This window comes from Glossina fuscipes, unplaced genomic scaffold (genome assembly GCF_014805625.2).
Source record: "Glossina fuscipes isolate IAEA_lab_2018 unplaced genomic scaffold, Yale_Gfus_2 222, whole genome shotgun sequence".
NCBI lineage: Eukaryota > Metazoa > Arthropoda > Insecta > Diptera > Glossinidae > Glossina > Glossina fuscipes.
The window spans coordinates 537,096-558,135 of NW_023998565.1; positions in this window are offsets into that span (position 1 = coordinate 537,096).

A 21,040-nucleotide genomic window follows, 5' to 3' on the forward strand; every position below is an offset into this window, starting at 1 on the left:
CGCCCACAATTCTCCTTTGCATAAGAAATGCAAAAAGGAAAGTATTCGTAAGTAATTTATTATTTGGATAAGCGTACGTAAGAGTGCGTCAGCAAATAAGAAAGGTGAATTACTCTTGTACTTGGTCTTGGGCTGTCTTGGGACGATTCTTCGCTATTTAACTACCCTGTGACAATATTAGAGTCAAAAGTCCACCGGAATTTAAACTACAGAGTCTAGTCCATGTTCTAAAATAACTGAAATCTGCCGTTTCAGCATTCATCTATTCATTCAACCAATATTAAAGTCGTCGTTGACGAACGCATTTTAAAAGTTTTTAAGATGAAGGCCTCTAAAACTGTGTGATATTTCATTCATAAATTACCATGAGCTTTTGAGTTAGGTTCTGATCAGTTTCAAATTTAACCTATGACATGTAACCAATCAGTCCGTCTACAAAATCTTAACAATCTCGGCTTTTTCAAACAAACATGACCTCTAGTATTTTATTTCAGTTTTATTGCATAATATATAGGACTGAAAACGAAAAATTTTATATATTAACGATAGCAGCCTCTTTAAAAGCAGGGCTCACTTAAGTAGCAGATGATGCTATTATATGCCTGTTTTTCTTGTGTCGCAATAGACGTGAAATCTGTTTAGAGAGTTTGTAGAAAGTTTGAGCTATTTTAACCATCCTCACTTTCTAAGATATCTGCTAGTATACTTAACAACTCATGACAAGCTTCACTGGCGTAAGATCGAAGAATGAAGTCTAGCGGGAGGAGCAGTTATTAGCCATTTAGAACTTAACTTATTATGAATTTTGTTTCTCGGTGAAGAGAAAAATCCAACCATTACTACATCGACTACAGTTGCTGCAGTGGCACCCCAGCATCTGCATTCCCATCCTTTTTATTGTCACCAATGTACCGTATAAAAACGGGGCTGTAAGATCTTACGTAGTTGTTTTTTTTTTTAATATTTTTTTTTTCTATAACGATATTTGTTTTTTACTTTCTTGGCATTATTCTGTTTAGTTTGGGACTCCTGTTCATCGCGAAATTATTAATTGTATTGATCGTATTTTTTGCTATTAAATAAGCAAAATATTCCGTTTAGGTTTCAGAACTTTAATATTGAAATTTGTAATGTTGAATCTCTTTCGTTTTTGTTATTCGTTTTCCTTTTTTTTCTCCAAAATGAAGAATAAAATATTCAAAGCGAAAGCATAAAGGACGATAATATAAGTATCGATAATTTTTCTAAAAAACTTGGAAAAACGGTCCCTAAAGCTATCAATAAGCATACAATATCCCTGTCTCCATTGGAATAAAAATGTTCGTAGCTTTAATTAAAAAATACAATGAAGTTATTGGAAATTATAACTCGCTGGTGTGGGGTCTTGTTAGTCTGCATTTACCGTTATCCTTGCTGAAGGGCAATGACCGATGAAATAGAATTGCGCAACACCACTAAACAAAGTTTTTTTCATGATATTAATATTGGGTAGAAATTTGTAAATAACTATATCAAGAAAAGAATTATATATATAACAAGTAAAAACACTAAAGTGGGTCACAGGCCTACATTAAATATTTTATATGAGGCGTTATTTGGGAAATGTTGGAAAAAATAGTCCAATGCAAAACATTTTCTAAACAAAAGCATGCCATTGTGCCAAATTTCATCAAAATATCTTTCAAACTAGTGAAATTTCACGGACTTTTGGTGGCTAGTTGTTCTTTCATTTTTATCGTATAACAAAAATTTTAATAATATCTTACACTCTATCGTACGTTTACAAAGTAAAAGCATAGGAATTTGCTTGTTTTTTAAATGAGTATAAGCTATGATATACATATAAATGTGTATGTACAAAAAAAGCCAAATGTGTCTAGGCTCTCTCAGGTGGTGCGTTTTAATAGTGCGAATATCTTATTCTATTTTAAGTAACCACTGTAAAAACTTGACCAAACTTTTGTTTGCTTTTTTATCTTCAAACGGCTTTCTATCTCTAACATGGAGTCTATATTCACATCGTACCGTACCAAGGCAGAGTCAGAGTCTACTCGCCTGGCTTTATAAAAAGTTACTGGGCTGCAAGTCCCATATCTCAATTTAAATCATTTTCAAATTGTCTCCTTTGTAATCTAGAGCGACGTCGGGCTGTAACATTTTAGTTTCGACTGACAACGCGGCAGTTCCTCCACCTAAAAAAGCTCAGTAACTATCATTTACCCAGATATGCCCTGGACACGCCTAAGCTGTGATGTAAATTACCGATTTTCAAACACCAGTTTTCTGGCTTTTCTTTATATTAATTGAAATGGATAATCTCTTAACTTCACAATAGATCATTCAGACGTCTGTTTAACTCCACCACCTCTGACGAATTTTTCGTGACATCACAAGTCCCTCAAGGCAGCCTCTTAGAAACTTGGTTATTTCTCCCGCATATAAATGATCTCCCTTCGGTGATTATTTATTTATTTATTTATTCTACTTATACAAGAAATTCAACTAAAATAAAATGACAGTCGAGTTCAATTGACTCTTAACGTAAATCTTAATTAATTAATATTAAAACTTAGTATAAATATAATAAAACAAATAAGAAGGAAAAAAGAGGAAAAAAGAGAAAAAATCATGTACACAACTAGCTTAGAGCCACGGTACAGGACCAAATTGCAAATGAACCCCTAAGCGATCGCAAACATGCATAAGCTTAGCAAGCTAGTTTAGGTACGACATACGTAAATTACGCGTATTAAGCAATGTTGCTTTAATGGACTTTAAAGAGTCCGATAATGAGAATAAGTGGTAGACGTCATTCACGTTTTTGCAAACAACTCCGAGCGGGTTAAACACCTCATAATTATATTTACATTGACTAAGCTTAACCAAGATAAAGTGCCCAGAGAAGCAGTTAGGGACATTAAAGATTATTTCACCAAGTAACAAAGGCGAGTCAATAGGACCATTTATTACTTTAATTACGAAGGAAACGCCTAGAACAAATCTAAGTTTCTCGAAAGACGGTAAGGACAACAGAAGCAACCCATTTTCATGGGGGGAAGAGAGGCAATCGGATCCCAAGCCAAATTCCCAAGGGCAAACAGCAAGAATTGCTTTGGAACAGATTCAATTGCATCTACATAGCACCTAAATGAAGGAAACCACACAACAGGGGCATACTCGAGTTTAGGTCTAACCAAACACCCGTACAGCCCTTTCGTAATGTAAGGATCATCAAGCTCTTTGGACCACCCTTTTATAAAACCAAGCGCGAACCTAGCTTTGCGTAACGAGAGTTCAATATGCAAGTTAAAACGTACTCTGTGGTATGTGAACGTATCGACCTCCTCCAACTTATGCGATTCAATAAAATACTGAGTAATGAATGGCTTTCTTCTTGGGAAGACAGCTTCTTACATTTATTTAGATTTAGTTTCATAAGATTCAAAGGGCACCATGCAACTGAATTATCCATGTCAGTTTGAAGCTGATTTGATTGCGATTCTACAGAGAAGGAAGAAAACAGTTTCACATCATCAGCATATATTGAGATCTGGCTGGAATTAATCACCGATGGGAAATCATTAATGTATAAGCTAAGTAAAATGGAACCTAAGTGGCTGCCTTGAGGCACGCCAGACGTCACGGGGAATTCATCCGAGGTGATGAAGTTAAACAGGACCCTGATGGATCTATTGTGCAGATAAGAACTTATGCGTTTCACTAAATAGAAAAAGAAGCCAGAGGCTCGGAGTTTAAAGGACAGTAAGTTATGGTTAACCATATGGTTACTTAAATCAGCGTATATTACATTTGTGCGATAGCCACTAGAAAAAGCTTTGAAAACATGACAAGTAAACTCTAATAGATTGGTGACTGTAGATCGGCCTCTCCGAAAGCCATGCTGGCGTGGAGAAATATACGAATTAATAGCAAAGGCCAAATGCTGAGTCACAATTCGCTCAAACAGCTTAGGCAAGACACTAAAATTGGCTATGCCTCTGTAGTTCTCAACAAGTTGCCTACTTCCACTTTTGTGAATGGGAATAAGGAAACTACACTTCCTACACAAACGAAAAACACCTAAATGCAAAGATTGGTTAAAAATAACCATATAACTCGACAGCGCAAGATTTAAGTATACATGATGGAATTCCATCCGTTCCAGGCGCACAACTATATTTTAGAGAGCTCAACCCTTTAAAAACGTCATATTCAGAAATAACCAAATTAAGAATTGAAATCAAATTAGAAATCCGATATGGATAGTTTGCTGATAAATCAAAATTGGTAGTTGAAAAATTCTGTCGGAAGTATTCCGCAAAGAGATTTGAGGTTTCAAAATCATTCGAGGAAACAGAGCCATTAGAAGAAACATGCAAGGGATATGTGAAAATATTTCTTTTTGAGTTAAAAAATTTTAAAAAATATTTAGGATTAGCAAACAGAGAGGATTTAATGAACTGAAGGTGTCTGCTATAATATTGGTGGTTGAGGGAGTTAAACCTGTGCCTTACAACCGAGTAAGCGAAATAGTCGAGCGCAGAACCACTTTCGAATATTTTTGAATAGCGTGTTTTTTCTATTCTTGTAATATTTAATTGTCTTATTAAACCAGGGGGGATACTTGCTTCGAGGTCAGGACTGCCTAATCGGAGCAGATGCAGCAATAGCTAGATTTAATGTATTGTAAAACGATGACAATAAGCTTTCAATACTTCCGATTGAGAAATCAAGCCTTATATGTCAAAAATAATATTTTAGCAATACAATATGGATTTTATAAAAATCATAATATTTGTTTGAAAAGGTTGGATTTGGAACATTAAGGCAGTTCACCGAACTATTATACCGAAAGGAAATGCACATTGTCGGATGATAACGATCCTCAGGTAAACTACCCTTGCATTGAACTAAATTGTGATCAAATAATTCGTTAAAGAACACAGCTCTATCAGACGTTGAAGTAGAAATCAAACAGCCAGAATTATCACTATTACACCAAGAGACTTGAGGCAAGTTGAAATCAACTAACGCAGCAACCGAATCAGTGGGTTTAGACTGCTTGGCCGCTTCACAAATGTGGGCAGACTGTTACTTATATACGGAGATATCAGAATTTGCGGGAATGTAGGAGCAAGTTATAAATAGTTGTTTATTATGCATTTTCACTCGTATGGAGATAAATTCAACGTCAGGAGTAGTAAGAAGTTCAATTGATGTGGACGGCAATGACGAAGATATGGCAATTAATACACCACCACCAATGCGATCAAATCGATCAGTTGTGAAAACCTGGAAGGAATTGTGGGAAATGATCAGGTCCAACAATATCTCAGTGTGCGCTGACGATGTTACACTTTTTTCTTCCTTTACCTTGGAATCATGGTCGTATCTCGTCGCCGTACTTCGAAGTTCAGAGGATCTTATCTATATTTGTATATATTGTTCAAGATAGGTTAAAATTAAACTTTCAAAAGACACATGCTTGAACTTTACATAAAGACTCTCCATTCTGAAGGTGGTTTATTGGTATTGTCTTTTGTTTATTATAATTTTTGTTCTGAAGGTGATTATCATTTTATTTTTTAGTTCAAATATAAATTAACTTTTTTAATTTGAGGGCCTATTACCACGGACGACCGTGTGACATTAACCGTGGAAACATATGATGTCTGTACATAATCGAATATGATAGAAATCTAGCCAATAAAAGCCAAATTTCCCAAGCTTGTATTATTTGAGGCATCAGATTTAATCGCAAAAATTCTTCTCATAAAAATTATGGCCACCTTTCATGCAATAAATATAATATCGTACTCCAGTTTTGATTTGATTCTTTGATAGCTATTTATACAATTTCAGGGCGTTTTGCGAAATAAAAGGGCGCAAAGGAATATTTAAAACTATTGTTTAACCTAATTTGCGGGCTGTTGCATAACGTAAAAGTACGAACCATTAATGACCATTGACATTAATATATAGAGTCTGCCCTCGTACCTTTCGCCGTTTTAGGCAGGAGATTTTACTAAAACTGAAATTGAAACGAAACGTTCGGCTTTTCGGCCTAGAGTCTCTGATTTATATACCGCTAGCCTATCATTATTTAATACATTAATTATTACCATTTAACTATCCCAAATTACGATGCAAAATTTGGGTTATGTTTCATATTATCATGAAACGAACACCGCCTGCAAATCAATAGTTTGGGCTGCCCAGCAGCTGTATGATTTTCTTTAATTGTATCCACTTTTGGAAAGTTCAGGTATTCCTCTCCTGCAAGTCCAAAAAAAAATTTTTCAGTCTGGATAGTCCACTTTGCATACATACCGTTCCATTAAATCTTATATGCACCGTCGACTTGTTAATGAGATTTCAACAATCATGGTTTTCAAGAAATGATGTTTACTGCTCTGGATCCACTATCTTAAAATTTTAACTGTCGTGTGCTCTTTAACCCAATCTATTCAGAGATGGCACATGACCCGACGTCATGTTCGTGGAGGGCGGTGCCTATGTTTCCACGTCGAATCCTCCTAGTCTATCTGGAATATCGCACGTTCATCGACAACGCCTAAGCCAAGACGAACACGCCTGTACGGTTATCTCATGCCCGCTTAAATAAGCTTTATATAGATAATCGAATGTTTACTTCACGACTACTCTGTTGTCTGTTGTACACGTACGCGAAAGCCTAAATATATGTAAAGAACATTGATAGTACTTTATTAAGCTAGTAGATAGTAGATAGTAGATATAAGCTAGTAGATATTATGCTCAAATTCAAGTCTCATTAGATATAAACAACTAATAATAATAATAAAAGTAAACAAAAAGGGTCGACGATTGTATTATATTACAACTTGACTCGACTGCACTTTAGAACTTTACCCGTCGACTTCCACTTAACGACCGACTACTTGTTTCTCTCTGTTTCTCTGGCATGTCACTTCGCCGGTTTTACTTTTCATTTACTCTATTAGCTATTTATACTTACTGATGTTCTAGGCGTCTACACTCTACATTCGGTCATTCTGTCTGTCCCAGATGATAACATATCCCTGTTCCAACACTGCAAGTATTCCGTAGCTTACGTATCGTAATTATATAAATTGTGACAAAATGAACTAAATTGAAATACAATAATATAGAACAAAAGATAATATAATACAATTAATGGAAAATTAAAATTTTTATGATCCAAAAAAAAAAAAAAGAAATAACATGATAATTCATAATAAATTAAAATAAAATATAATATAATTAATTAAAATATAAAATAAAACTAACACTAATCATGGTTATAAATTAAGCTATAATAAAAGAGAATCTAATAAATTAATATAAAATAAGTTCAAATAAATTTAAAGTTAAAACAAAGTATAATAATATATAATATAATAAAAACTAATATAAAATAATTTATAATAAATTATTGAAAAAAATAAAACAATAATAAATAAAATTTTGCTTTATTATCCATTTTTCTTGTATTGAGAATTTTGTTCTTCCACTCTACTTTCAATTCTTCCGAGTATTAAAAAAATAAATATACTAGAACGAAATATACGGGCAACGTCCGACTGTAGGTCTACATCACACATCGAAAATATTTTATGTCTCTAGTGCTTTTTATGATACGGAACGACTTATAATCTCAGTCCCACAAATAGATTCTGTCACGGTACTAGCCCCTTTGTTGCCGGTAGAGCGTATTTGTTAACGGGGTTTGGCTCTCTGAGCCTCATGACAAAGAATACAAATATCAAAGTAAATAAGTCTCGTCGGTTGTCTATCGTCCGTCTGTCCACCATGAGTCCGTCTGTAACCGTGCCATCACCTGCACACTCCCTCACCTGACCTTAGTCACAGCGGTGGCAGTTTGCACTCAGCCACACATCGGGGCTCCTCCGTAAATAGGGGACAAGAAAAAAGAACAAAAAGGAAATAAATGAATTAAAAATACCTGACCGTGAATCTGTATGTTGCTAGCGTCTGCGGTGGTGGCTGCTTACATCATCTGGTTCCTTCTTCTTACACTCTCGCCCTCTTATTCACCCCTTTTCCTCTTATTCACCCCTTTTCCTCTTATTCACCCCTTTTCCTCTTCACTTCGGTGTGTTGCCTCCTCCTTTTTTTGCGTAATTTAAAGCGTTTGTTCAATGAATTTTATTATGAATTTCATTGACGATCAATGATGTACGTCATATTACTGCTGCCGGTGCTCTTATCGTTGTTATGGCCGATTGTGTTCGTTTCGTTCTAATTATTTAATTTTTTCTTCTTTACTTTAAGAAAAAACAACTCCATTTGGTGAGATATAATTTCCAATTTATTTACATCAACTTTCTGTTTTTTTTTTATTTCTTCGGTATTGTAACCACTTCTTTTGTAAATTCTCTTCTTTTTAAATATTTCAATATTAACAACTTTTTCTTAATGTATATTATTTCGCAAAAGCTATTGTAATAAGAAGTGTATTTTATACAAAATTTCCATAATTTTATCTTATTTACATTCTCCTTAATGTTTATCATTTCGCAAAAAGCGTCAATGACGTTTAAAATTAATATATTCACACACGAATGCTATGCGCTTTGCTTGGTAACCGCGAGATGAAGAGAAACGGTAACTTTATCCACTTATGCTTTGGTTTCTCTTTCACGATTTGCTTCAGTTAAGAGACATTTTTCGATCACTCTTCAAAAATTTTAATAAATTTTGAGCTTTTCTTTTATTCTTTTGATATGAGGGTCGTTTCCGCAAACGAATTCAGATATTCATGTGTGAGTGGCTTTTATTCGATTTTTTTCTCTTTCAGTTATTGCTTTGTTGAAAAAAATATTTTTTTCTACACACACTTCTCTTTATGTGGCTCCTAGTATATGGGTTTTCTTAAATATTTTCTTTGTTATTTTATTTATTATTTTTTTCTATCAAATACACAATTTCTTTACATAATTTGTATACACTCATTCGTACATGCATTTTTATATTGCACACATGGAAATTTATCGAAAATAGCAGTAATGATGATTTCCTCACATTTCTTTACTCGATGCAAGCAAACCTTTTTTTTTAACGTTTAACAATTACTTTATCCCTGCCGACTTGTATTTCTTTAATAAAGTTCTAGTTAATAACTTCTTTTTCCATTATTTTTAGACATTATTTTGCAAAACTGTAAGCTTTAAGCGCTATTTTACCTTCTCTACAAGCGAACTTTAAAAAGATCTCTCACATTAATTGCTGTTAGTCTTTTGTCCTTTTTTTTTCTTTCTTTGCACTTGAAGGCTCAATTTTAAAAATAGTTTTATTTATCCCCTTTTAGACCAAGCTCGTGGACACGTCCGCACCTCTGCAGAGGCCAAGCAATTCCCCTCTCTATCTTCGAAACAAGAAACAGACAGACTTCTCATCCCTGCTCAATTCTTCTCTTCTTCTTTCTCTCTATAGCGGCTTGCCGCGACTCTCGCAAAAGCAAGCAAAATCCCGTAAGATTATGCGATTTTGCTTATTCTTGTAAAAGCAAAAGAAAAAGGGAATACCGCAAAATCACACGATTTTGCCTGTTCTTGTAAAAGCATAAAAAAAGGAATACCGCAAAATCACTTGATTTTGCCTATCTTAATGAAAGGGAAAAGAAGAAAAGAACAAAACAATTATATCCCGCAAGATCATGCGATTTATAAACGGTACCACAAAATAACACGATTTTGCCTAACGGGATTGCGATACTTGCAGTTATTGCGATACTTGCAGTTGACACAGACCGACAGACACTCTACCGAAGGTTTGTTCGCGGCCGTTACAATTCTCCTATAGTGCAATATTTGCCCGTAGATGGGGCTTACTACTTCTAGGTCTAGCAAATAAATATCGTTTTGCTGACCATTGCATATATGTACAACTGCTAAACATACCTAACAAGAATAGTAAATGCGCAAGTTTTCGACGAGGAAAGAAAAAAAATGGAAAAGAAACACAAGGCATGTCTAAATTTTTTCAATAACTGTTAATCGAGAACTCAACTTCTTGTTCTGACGAGGAAAACTGCTTTATATAGAAGCTAAATTTTCTGACCAGTCGTAGAATTTAGGCATAAAAGAAAAACCATTCTCCCATATACCTTAGAATAAATCTAAACTTTACAAACGGTAATTATACCGACACTGATATTTGAGTTACATGAGTTGCTAAATAAAGAAAAGGACCGTTTTGAGAAGCCTAGTAACATCGTGTTTATCTTTTTTTTTTTTTGAAAACAAAAGTAAGCTCCGTCCGAACATTATGACATCAAATTTAAAAATCGCGGAGGCGATAAGCGAACTCCAAACTTGAGGCGCCACTGTGCTCAACTCATTGCCAGCGCGCATGAAACTTAGATTATCAACAAGATGGTGGAGTTACATCATCGTAGATATACCGCGTGTAGATAGTATTCTGGCCACCAGCTCCACAACTCGAGACGACTTCGGGAAACAGATAAACGAATGACCTGACTCAACTATCACAATACATTGTCGAGACAAAACGAATTACAAGAGCTATAGATATCTAAAACACCAATACTCCGTCGGAATCTACAGCAACATATCCAACGAAACCAAGAATAATACCCACTTAGCAGTTCCAACAGTTGGAGTTAATTGAATTTTAAACGCAGCTGACATTCGAATTTCAGCCATCGAAGAAGTCAAGACTCCCTGATTTTCATTGAACCAGTTGAAGATTTGGCAGAGGCATAGGGCGTTGACAAGGATCCATTGCCGGCCACAATGGTGGAAATGCTCCCACATCCGGCCTTGACCGGAATAACAATCAATATTGGACAACTTGGGGTGGGTTTAAATCCGACTTTCTTAAATTTTTCCTCCTGTCACGGCATTCTGGGCGATTGGAAGATGAGATATGCCAACGAAAGTAACAGCCAAGGATTTATGTTTTCGATACAAGAACTGATGCAGCATACAACGCTTATCGAAACACAGAAATTAGAACATACCTAAACGAACGCTTACCCAGACTATCTCCGAGAAATACATCGAGAGGCCCAACAAAGTATTCGGCGACGCGATCAACCAATCAACGGGTCCGGGGACGCTAATATGGTCTCTTAAGAGTCCCGAGTTAATAGTATTACAGCGCGTCGACGGTGTGCCCCAGGCGGACACAGTCAATATAATTGTCCGAACGACGGAGTTTTATATTATAGGACATGTGGGATCGACTGTTGTCGACAGGGAAACGGCAGGAAAGCCCACGGGCTGCAAGAGGAAATGAGCTAGCGGTCAATAAATCTACTAAGCGAAAATAAATTTCGACGGGGAGGTAAGTACACACACCGCCGAGATACAGGACGCCATGACAGACAGGGCTCAAACTAAACAACCAGCGTTAAAAAATCTATCAACTCCCAGACAAGAGCTTAGTTGCACTAATTTGCGACAGTGTGATAAAATTTCACAAACAAATGAAATCGTTACACAAAGACCCGACCCAATTCCAAATCTTCCTCCGGTAGAACAATCTTAGGGCACAAAACCCATTAAAGTCACAAGTACATCGCATCACAATGCTGCTGCTAACGACCGTAGTTCACAAATTGCAGAAGGGCTCTGCAGCGACACTAACAGCGTAGATGTATGCTCAGAATGTAACTACAGTCTTCCTCAAGACAATTCACAGCATTATACGTCATCTTTAAACGTTAATCCGGTAGAGTCGGGGTCTGTGCGGGCCCACGAGGCCGGAATTAGCAACCGATCTCCAAGGACTAAAGTGGTAGAGTCGAAATCCCCGGCGGTCTGCGAGGCCAGAAGTAAGTCTTTCACAGCAGCGGGTAAACTACTACATACACCCACATATTATCCAAGAACGTCAACTGCGAGTGCCGCGTGCACTCCGCGGTCAAGTGACTCTTAACACCGAAGTTCAAGTCCAACCACAAAAAAAGCCTGGAACCTCGTCGACTACGTTTACGTTATACACAGAAACTGCGAACTAGTATCCTTAAATCAACGGCGGTATCTTAAATTACATCGGGGTCGTTGAAAATGAGAATTTATAACCCAGTGTTAATTCGCCACCACCCCCTATTCAAAGCTGTTAATCGATTTGCCGCCAAATTACTACTACGCTTCCAGGGGCCATACACCGTCCTACTCAACCGCTATACATTCTTATATAAAACCGATTCTTTGTCATTCGTGTGTCAACTGAACCTTACCATAACCCATTTAACAATGTTTGTACTGACGTGGGTGCAGAGGTTTAATTCTTAGATTGTTACAGTCGGTTAAGTCTGTAATAAATTCGTTCTTCTTCCAACATTCGAGCCATTTCAACAAAATTCGTGGCATTGTCATCATATAATTTGCAAAAATAAAATAAGTAAATAGTAGAAATAACAGTGGTTATTGTCCATCAATGGGAACCCGAAAACAAATAACAGATATGCTGTTTAAGATGAAAATACAGTTACCGTGCATGTCGCAATTAAAATATTTTAAACGTTCAGAAATTTCAAGTGAAAATTGCACAGAGTATCGGACTAGGAACGATTGCCTGGGGCACTTCACATTCCATTTTTTATATATGGGATTTGGTATTTTCAACTTCAAATACAGCTTAAGCAGCAAATTCACAGTAGTTGGAAGAAATTTGCTAAGATTGAAAAATATCCCGTCATGCTAGACTTAAATGAAGCTCTTTTCACATCTAGGAGTACACCACCGCGATAATTTTTACTCCAATGGCCTCTTTGATGTACCAAATACGATTACCTTGGTTAATAGCACCATGTTTATTGTTGGAACCGATGGTCAGAAATAATAAGTTTTTTCTCTACACCTGGAAGTAGTCTTCATAGATATATTTTCTGAAATGTTTTAGAGAAAGTAATTATAAAACTATTTTGTCTGTACAAGCTTACCACATTTTCTGAGTTCGGTGTTATATTTATTAATGCGGGCGTCGCTTCTTACATCAAGAAGTGCCCACTTGGTTTTTAGCAAACTTGCGAATCTTTAGCTAAAAGCGAGTCACTACTTCGTCTGTAGTTGGGTTGCTTGTTGAATTATCAAAGAGAAAACCCTGTTTTATTTTTCAACAAAAACGTTCATCAACTATCGGCTTGATCGCGAGGTTAACTTAAGTTACTTTTCTCACCTCTTCTTTGACTTCAGCAAGTAATATACGCTTGGTAGGCAAAACCGTAGCACACGGGCTGACAGAAAAGTTTCTTGTAGATAATGAGCAAAGTTTTCTACTTTCCTCGTACTATTTCTGCGCCAACTTTTGGACCTGTCTCTTTAAGGAGTGGTACGGTTGCTTACGATATTTGAGAGCTCTCCATAAGTAAGGTTCATCAGACATGTGTAAAGTGATGCCCATCAAAAAATTATTAATTGTTCATTTCTTATCGCAGCTAGACGTAAGCTCAGATTCTTTGTAGCTCTATTGAAATTTCTTAATCTTTTCTTGTTTCTTATAATTTCCCCCATTTCAAGGCTACCGTATTTATTCGAATGTCTAGGCTCTTCAAAATTTCTGCCAGCTGATATAAAACTAGCTTAGTGATTAAGATTTGTAAAATCTTTTACCGCATCAACAATTTCAGAAGACTCTTTGCAAACTCTGATTAAAGTGTAAATTGTTGTCGATCAATCTTTCAGGAAACAAAGCGTCCAATTAATAGATCAACTGTATAAAGTTTGTTTAATTCTTAACTGGCAAAATAATGTTCGGATCACTTATCAATAATTTTAACAATAAAGAATTCTAGAACAGAACTGAATGAATTTAGGTGCATGTACCTTCTGGGTGGCAGCCGTTTTTATGACCGTTTTTATACCGATGGCTTTAGATCAGCAATGATTCTTTTCATACTCATTTTTTATACTATAACGAGTTTAGTTTTCCGTTATATAATTTTAAATTTAATTCCAGTCAATTCGATAATTAATTGAAGAGAACTTAAAACATTTAAAGTTAAATCAACATAATTCCAAGCAGGATTTGTTTTCTAAAACGATATAAATAAAAAGATCGATTGCGGATGGTAAGGCATAAAGCCTAGAAAGTGCAATAAAAAGTTATTTCTTTCAGATATTTCTTCAAGCTCATTTTCTCTCATTTATCAAAATGTTAGGGGCCTAAATTCAAAAATTCGTTCTACCTTCCTAAATTCAGTGAGCACGGAGTTTTCCTGATTGGTCTTAACTGAAACTTGGTTAAAGCTGGATCTACATTCGTCGGAATCTTTTCATAATTTGCTTCAAGTTTTCAGAAGCGATCGATTTTATCGCAATGGTGGTGGTGTTTTAATTGCCATTTCTTCGGCAGTCTCCTCCTATTCATTTGAATTTCCAACTACTCCCGACGTTGAATTTATCGCCATTCGAGTCAAATTTGCTAATAAACACTTATATGTGATATGCTCTTATATTCCCCCAAATTCGGATATTCCCATATATAAGAAACAGGCCGCCCTCATTTGTGAAGTGGCCAAGTGATCTAAACCTACCGATATAGTCATTGCGTTGGGTGACTTCAATTTGCCTCAAGTCACTTGGTGTTACAGTGATACTTCTGGCTATTTGATTCCTACCTCAACATCTGGTAGAGCCGTTGTGTTCTTTAATGAATTATTTGATCATAATTTAGTTCAATTGCAATGGCTTTTCCAATTTTCCTAAGATTTGCGTTAATCGTTGTCTTCCGTTTAATTAACCTGAGGACCCATATCATCGAACGTTGGGTATTTCCTTTCATTACAAGCATGTTGGTTCGTTAAACTTCTGTAAAGTTCCAAATTCAAATTTTCCATATAAATTTTATGATTTCTACGCTAAAATCACATCTTTCTCATATTGTGCTTGATTTCTCAGTGGGAAGTATTGATAGCTTACTGTTGTCGTTCTACAATACATTAAATCAAGCTATTTCTCCATCCGTTCCGATCAAGCAGTCCCGTCCGCGAAGCAAGTGTCCCCCGTGGTTTAATAAAACAATTAAATATTACAAGAATAGGAAAAACAAGTTTTTCAAAAAATTTTCAAACTGTGGTTCTTCTTTGGACTATTTCGTTTACTGAGGGGCAAGGCATAAATTTAATTCCCTCAACCGCCAATACTATTGCAGATACCTTCAGTTTGTTAAATCCTCTCTGTTTGCTAATCCTAAACACTTTTTTAAGTTCGTTAGTTCCAAAAGAAAAATCTTCATAAATCCCTCGCATGTGTCTTTTAATGGCTCCGAGTCCTCGGATGATTTTGAAACCTCAAATCTCTCTGCGGAATACTTTCGACAGAACTTTCCAACTGCCAATTTTGATTTATCAGCAAACTATCCATATCCGATTTCTAATTTGATTTCAACACCTATCTTTGTTATATCTGAAAATATCGTTTTTGAAGGACTGAGCTTTCTAAAATATAATTGTTGGCCCGGACCTGATGGAATACCCTCATGTCTACTTATATCTTGTGCTGGCGAGCTACGCGGTGTTATCTTAAAGATTTTTAACAATTCTTCGAATTTAGGAGTTTTCCCTTTGTGTTGGAAGACTTGTTTCCTTATTCCTATTCACAAAAGTGGTACTAGGCAGATTGTACAGAACTACAGAGGCACAGAGAAAACACAGGCCAAGTTGAATGTCTTTCCTAAACTGTTCGAGCGAATTGTGCCTCACCATGTAGCCTTTTCCATGAAATCATATATTTCTCCTCTCCAACATAGTTTTCGAAAGGAAAGATCTACGGTCACCAATCTGTTAGAGTTTACTTCTCATGTTTTCAAGGCTTTTTCTAGTGGCTCTCGCACTGATGTCATATACGCAGACTTTAGCAAAGCGTTTGATTTAACCGTAGACTACTTATCTTTAAACTCCAAGCCACTGGCTTACCTTTCTTCTTAGTGGAATGGTTAAGCTCTTATTTGCATGAATTTCGGATGAATTTCCCGTGACGTCTAGCGTTCCTCAAGGTAGCCACTTAGGACTCATTTTATTTAATTTGTCAATGATTTGCCCGCCGTGATTAAATTCAGCGAGATCTTAATGTGTGCTGATGATGTGAAACTGTTTTCTTGCTATTCCATAGAAACGCAATCACATCATCTTCAAAGTAATTTGAATAATTTGGTTGCACGGTTCTCTTTGAATCTTTTGAAACTAAATCTAGAAAAATGTAAGAAGGTGCCTTTCTCAAGAAAGAAGCCAATTGTTACTCAGTCTTTCATTGATTCGCACAAGTTGGAGGAAGTCGATTTTTTCACAGATTTAGGCGTTCGTTTTAACCATAAATTACGTTTTAACTTGCTTATTGAACTCTCGTTAAGCAAAGCTAGGTCTTGGTTTTATAAAGAGGTAGTCCGAAGAGCTTGATGATCCTTAAACTACGAAAAGGCTATACATGTCTTTGGTTAAACCTATACTTGAGTATGCCTTTGTTGTGTGGTCTCCTCCATATAGGTGCTATGTAGATTCAATTGAATCTGTTCCAAAGCAATTCTTGCTGTTTGCCCTTAGGAATTTGGGTTGGGATGCGATTGCCTCTCTTCCCCCTATGAAAATAGGTTGATTCTGTTGTCCTTACCGTCTCTCGAGAAATGTAGATTTGTCCTTGGCCTTTCCTTCGTAATCAAAGTAATAAATGGTCCTATTGACTCGCCTTTATTACTGCTTCTCTGGGCACTTTATCTTGGTTAAGCTTAGTCAATGTAAATATAATTATGAGGTGTTTAACCCGCTTGGAGTTGTTTGCAAGAACGTGAATGACGTCTACCACTTATTCTCATTATCGGACTCTTTAAAGTCCATTAAAGCAACATTGCTTAATACGCGTGATTTGCTCATGTCTTACTTAAACTAGTTCTCAAGTTAAAAAGTCATTATGATTCGAAAATTAATTGTTGTTAACTATTATCGGTTGCCAGGCTTATGCATGTTTGTGATGGCATAGGGGTTCACTTGCAATTTGGTCCTGTACCGGTTGTAAGTGTGGCTCTATGCTGATTGTGTACACGCTTTTTTTTCTTTTTCTTTTTCTTTTTTTTTTTTTCTCTCTTTTTTCCTTCTTATTTGTTTTATTATACTTATACAAAGTTTTAATATTCATTAATTTAAGATCAATTGAACTCGATTGTCAATTTGTTTTAGTTGAGTTTCATGTATAAGTAGAATAAATAAATAAACAAAAAAATTAATAAATAAATAAATAAAGAATTTTGAAGTGAAAACGTGGAAGTGTATTTCTCTTAGAAAAACCACGATCCAGCTATACGAATCTTATCTGAGAAAAGCGAGTTTCGTAACAATTTATATGCACGTTATAATGTACATTTTTAAATATGTATTTTCTGTAATGTGGAGGTAGATTGCCGTAACAACTCATCACATAAGGGACCTCCTGTTCATTGTAAACCGCGCAGATTATCTCCTGAAAAAATTAAAATTGTGCAAAGAGAATTTAGTTCTACTATGAAATTAGGTACATGTCGATTTGCACGATTTTTCAGGAAAGTTACACAGAAGAAGTTTTTTTCTAAAATGAATTTGGTTAAAGCTTATTTCCAAATCACTGTTCCAAAACCAGATGTACCTCAAACAGCCATTATCCCAAGAAGAATGACATTTGGTTTGTGTAATGCCGCACAACCTTATCAGCGGTCTATGTACGAAGTTTCGAAATTTGTTATACTTACATTGACGATATTTTTATGGCTTCTACAAATTTCTAAGGGTATAAAGAACACCTCAAAATACTCTTCAGTCAGTTGAGGTCCTATGGTTTGACAATAAACGTTGTAAAGTGCGAATTTGGGAAAAATGGACTATCTTTCCTATGATATTTAATAAAGGATTATTACCAAATCCAAAACGGGTAAAGCAAATAGAATGAAAATAAAAAAAAAAAATAAATGGGCAACTATTACATCACCTACATAACTTCGCCTAGCGCAGTTATTCGCTCGGGTTGGCAATAATACATAAATAGTACACATTATTTCCATGCAAAGCCCTCACAATGGAAGGTTTTCTCGCCATATAAGAGATTTTCTCTCCATATAAGAGTGTGCTTTTCGCGATAGCGCCTATATATGTTGGCCTCCAATAAAATAAACCCATGTGATGCAAATTCCCTACCGTTACTTTTTTGGCTAAAATGCCACTATGAAATAATTTTCATCATAAAATATTAAAAACTAAGCCTCTTTCCGAAGAGCTTACTGCTCGTGAGATATGTTAGTGGGTCCACGAAATACGCCAATGTAGTTCAAACTAGGTAAACTTAATTTTTTTATTTAATTACTATCATAAACAACTTTTCATCATAAAAAAATTAACAATTAAGCCTTAGGCCATAAGGGTTGACGCTTCACGAGGATCCTTGTATACGTTGTCCAGAGTCAGTAGAGTAGATTTCTTTGTCAATATGTTATTACAAGCCAATTTTCTCCATTAAATATTGGAAATTCGACCTTTTTTATTTTATAAAGATTCAATATCCATAGGAATAGTTATATGAAAGGGTTCGAAAAATTTTCTACAGCCAGTCTAAAATTTTCACACCAATTTAGAATGCTGAAATACTACTACTAAGCCTTTTTTGACGAGAAATTAAGAAAATTGCAATTTTTTCCATATAACGATTTTTCAGAATGGGGCGTTATATGGGGAGTGTTCGAAAAACTTAAACGATCCGAACCAGTTTTAAATGCGTTCGTCCTTAGGCCAAAGCGCGTCTGTGTACGAAATTTCATCAAAATATCTCAAAAATTGCGTCTTGCAGTATGAACACCGAATGCATGGATAGACATCAGTCGGGCAGACGGACAGACAGGCTTAGATTAATTCAGATTATGATTTTGAATAGATCGGTATAATAGAAGGTCAAATTATCTTAAGCCTTTTTTAGTGTTAAATCCGCACTAACTTAATATACTCTGTGCAACAACTAGTACACGATATAAATACGAGCTACTAAAAAACCTACATGGACATAGCCAGTTTATTGATGTTATTAATTTTGGTCGAAAGTTCATCCCCAAAGTAAGCGGAACGCAAAGTGTGCGCCATGATTTAAAAAAGAAAAACGATAAATGGTTTGGACAGGCGAACTCAAAAACGCATTGGATTGTTGCAAAAACAACTTAACGGCGCTTCACTTCCAGCATGCGCGATCGAAGCATCGGAATTCAACAATACGTTGATGATTGCTGCTTGAACTTATCTCAAAAAAGCTTAGAGAAACATAAAGTCGTTATAGCACTTACACACACATTGACCACGTCGTGCAGGTCACAAAGCTCTTACATTAGCTTTCTGCCGAAAATTGAACAAAGCTTCGCCAAAGCAACTACGTCAAGTGGATTATATTGGACTACATAGTACCGACTTTAGACACGAGAAAGGAAAAAATTACAGCTGATTTTCTATGACGATTTGAATTTATTCCTGTGCCAAGCAGTATTGATTATGAGTTATTAGCAAGAGATTTAGAAACCGACGAAGAATTAGAAAACTCACTTCAATCCTCATCGCACCCTCTTGTTTTGAAGAAGATAAAATTATCAAATTCAAATATGGAACTTCTTTGTGATTGCTCTGCGTCTGTTATATGTCCATTCGTGACGCAAAAATTTCGAAGAGAAACATGTGGTATTATGCATAACTTGTCATATCCTGGTTCAATTAAAACGTTTACCGAACGGTTCGCGTGGTCATCAATAAACGCAGTCATAGCAAAATGGGTAAAATTTGACATATCCTGTCAGAAATCAAACATGAGAGACAGACCAAACGCGAATCGGTAACATAGAAATCCCTAAAGAACCTTTTAACCTTTTAAAAACAAGGTCATCAACAACGTTAATGCGCTACCTTCTTCAAAAATTAAAAATGTTGCCTCACATTTATTGACCGATTCACAAGATGGTCGGAAACCATACATTTGGAAGATATTAGTCGGTTGCTAACGCTTTCTTTCGTGGTTGGACTTCCAGATGTGGAATTGCATCCGGCAGATAGATAGTTTCAATCTGCTATATTCCGAAAATTCGCCAAAGTGATCATTTCCAAAGTCGTCTATGCAAGATCATATCACTCTCAAAGTAGAGGTCAAATTGAAAGATGGCATCCAACTTTGACAAGTACTGTTGCAAAATGGATAGATGTTTTGCCGCTATTAATACTTGGACTACACAGTTCGGTAAATGCTGATACTGGTTACGGATACTTCACAAAGTTCTGGTCACTTCGTACTTGAAAACACTTACTCGGCAAATAACGGCTAGATAAAAACATTTTGCGAGAATATGCAAAATATGTGAGCTCGCAAAATAAATGGACACGGAAATATAGCATGGTATGCTTCTCAAAATATGAGAACATGTTTCTATGTGTTTTTAAGGAACGATTCAATATTGAAACCTTTACAATGGTTTTAGACAGGAACTTACAAAGTTATTAAACGGACTATTATAACGTTTGTAATTGAAGTAAAGAACACAGAAGAAACCACATCACCTGATAGATTTCAAATCGCTCAACAAATCGAAGGTTCACCCGTGAAAATACAGTAAAAACGCCAAGGAATCATCCTTCGTAGTTGCAAAATTATACGTTCCAAGTCAAGTTGATACTAAAGAATGGTTTTGTAATTCTAGTAATGTTTTAGTTTAATTTTGCAAGGTTGCCATGCAAAAAATATTTGGAAAATGCAAAAGGTTGGTAATAAATAAGAAAGTAATTAATAAATTTTAATTGAATTGGAGTAATCACTGCGTCGTTATTCTCGTTTACCCATAAATGGACAACACTACGCAGATGTTCAATTTGTGAAAGATATGTCGATCGATATTTTTTAACCAGACATAAAAACAGAAGTTAATACATGATCGAGCCAATGTTTGCTACGCAAAAAATTTCAAATCTCGCCATATCCAAGTCGCCAAAATAGAAATTTCCGGCGTTTTTCAACAAATCCACAAGGTCCGCTTCTTGAACCCGTTGATAAGCGCTACAAAAATAGATTCA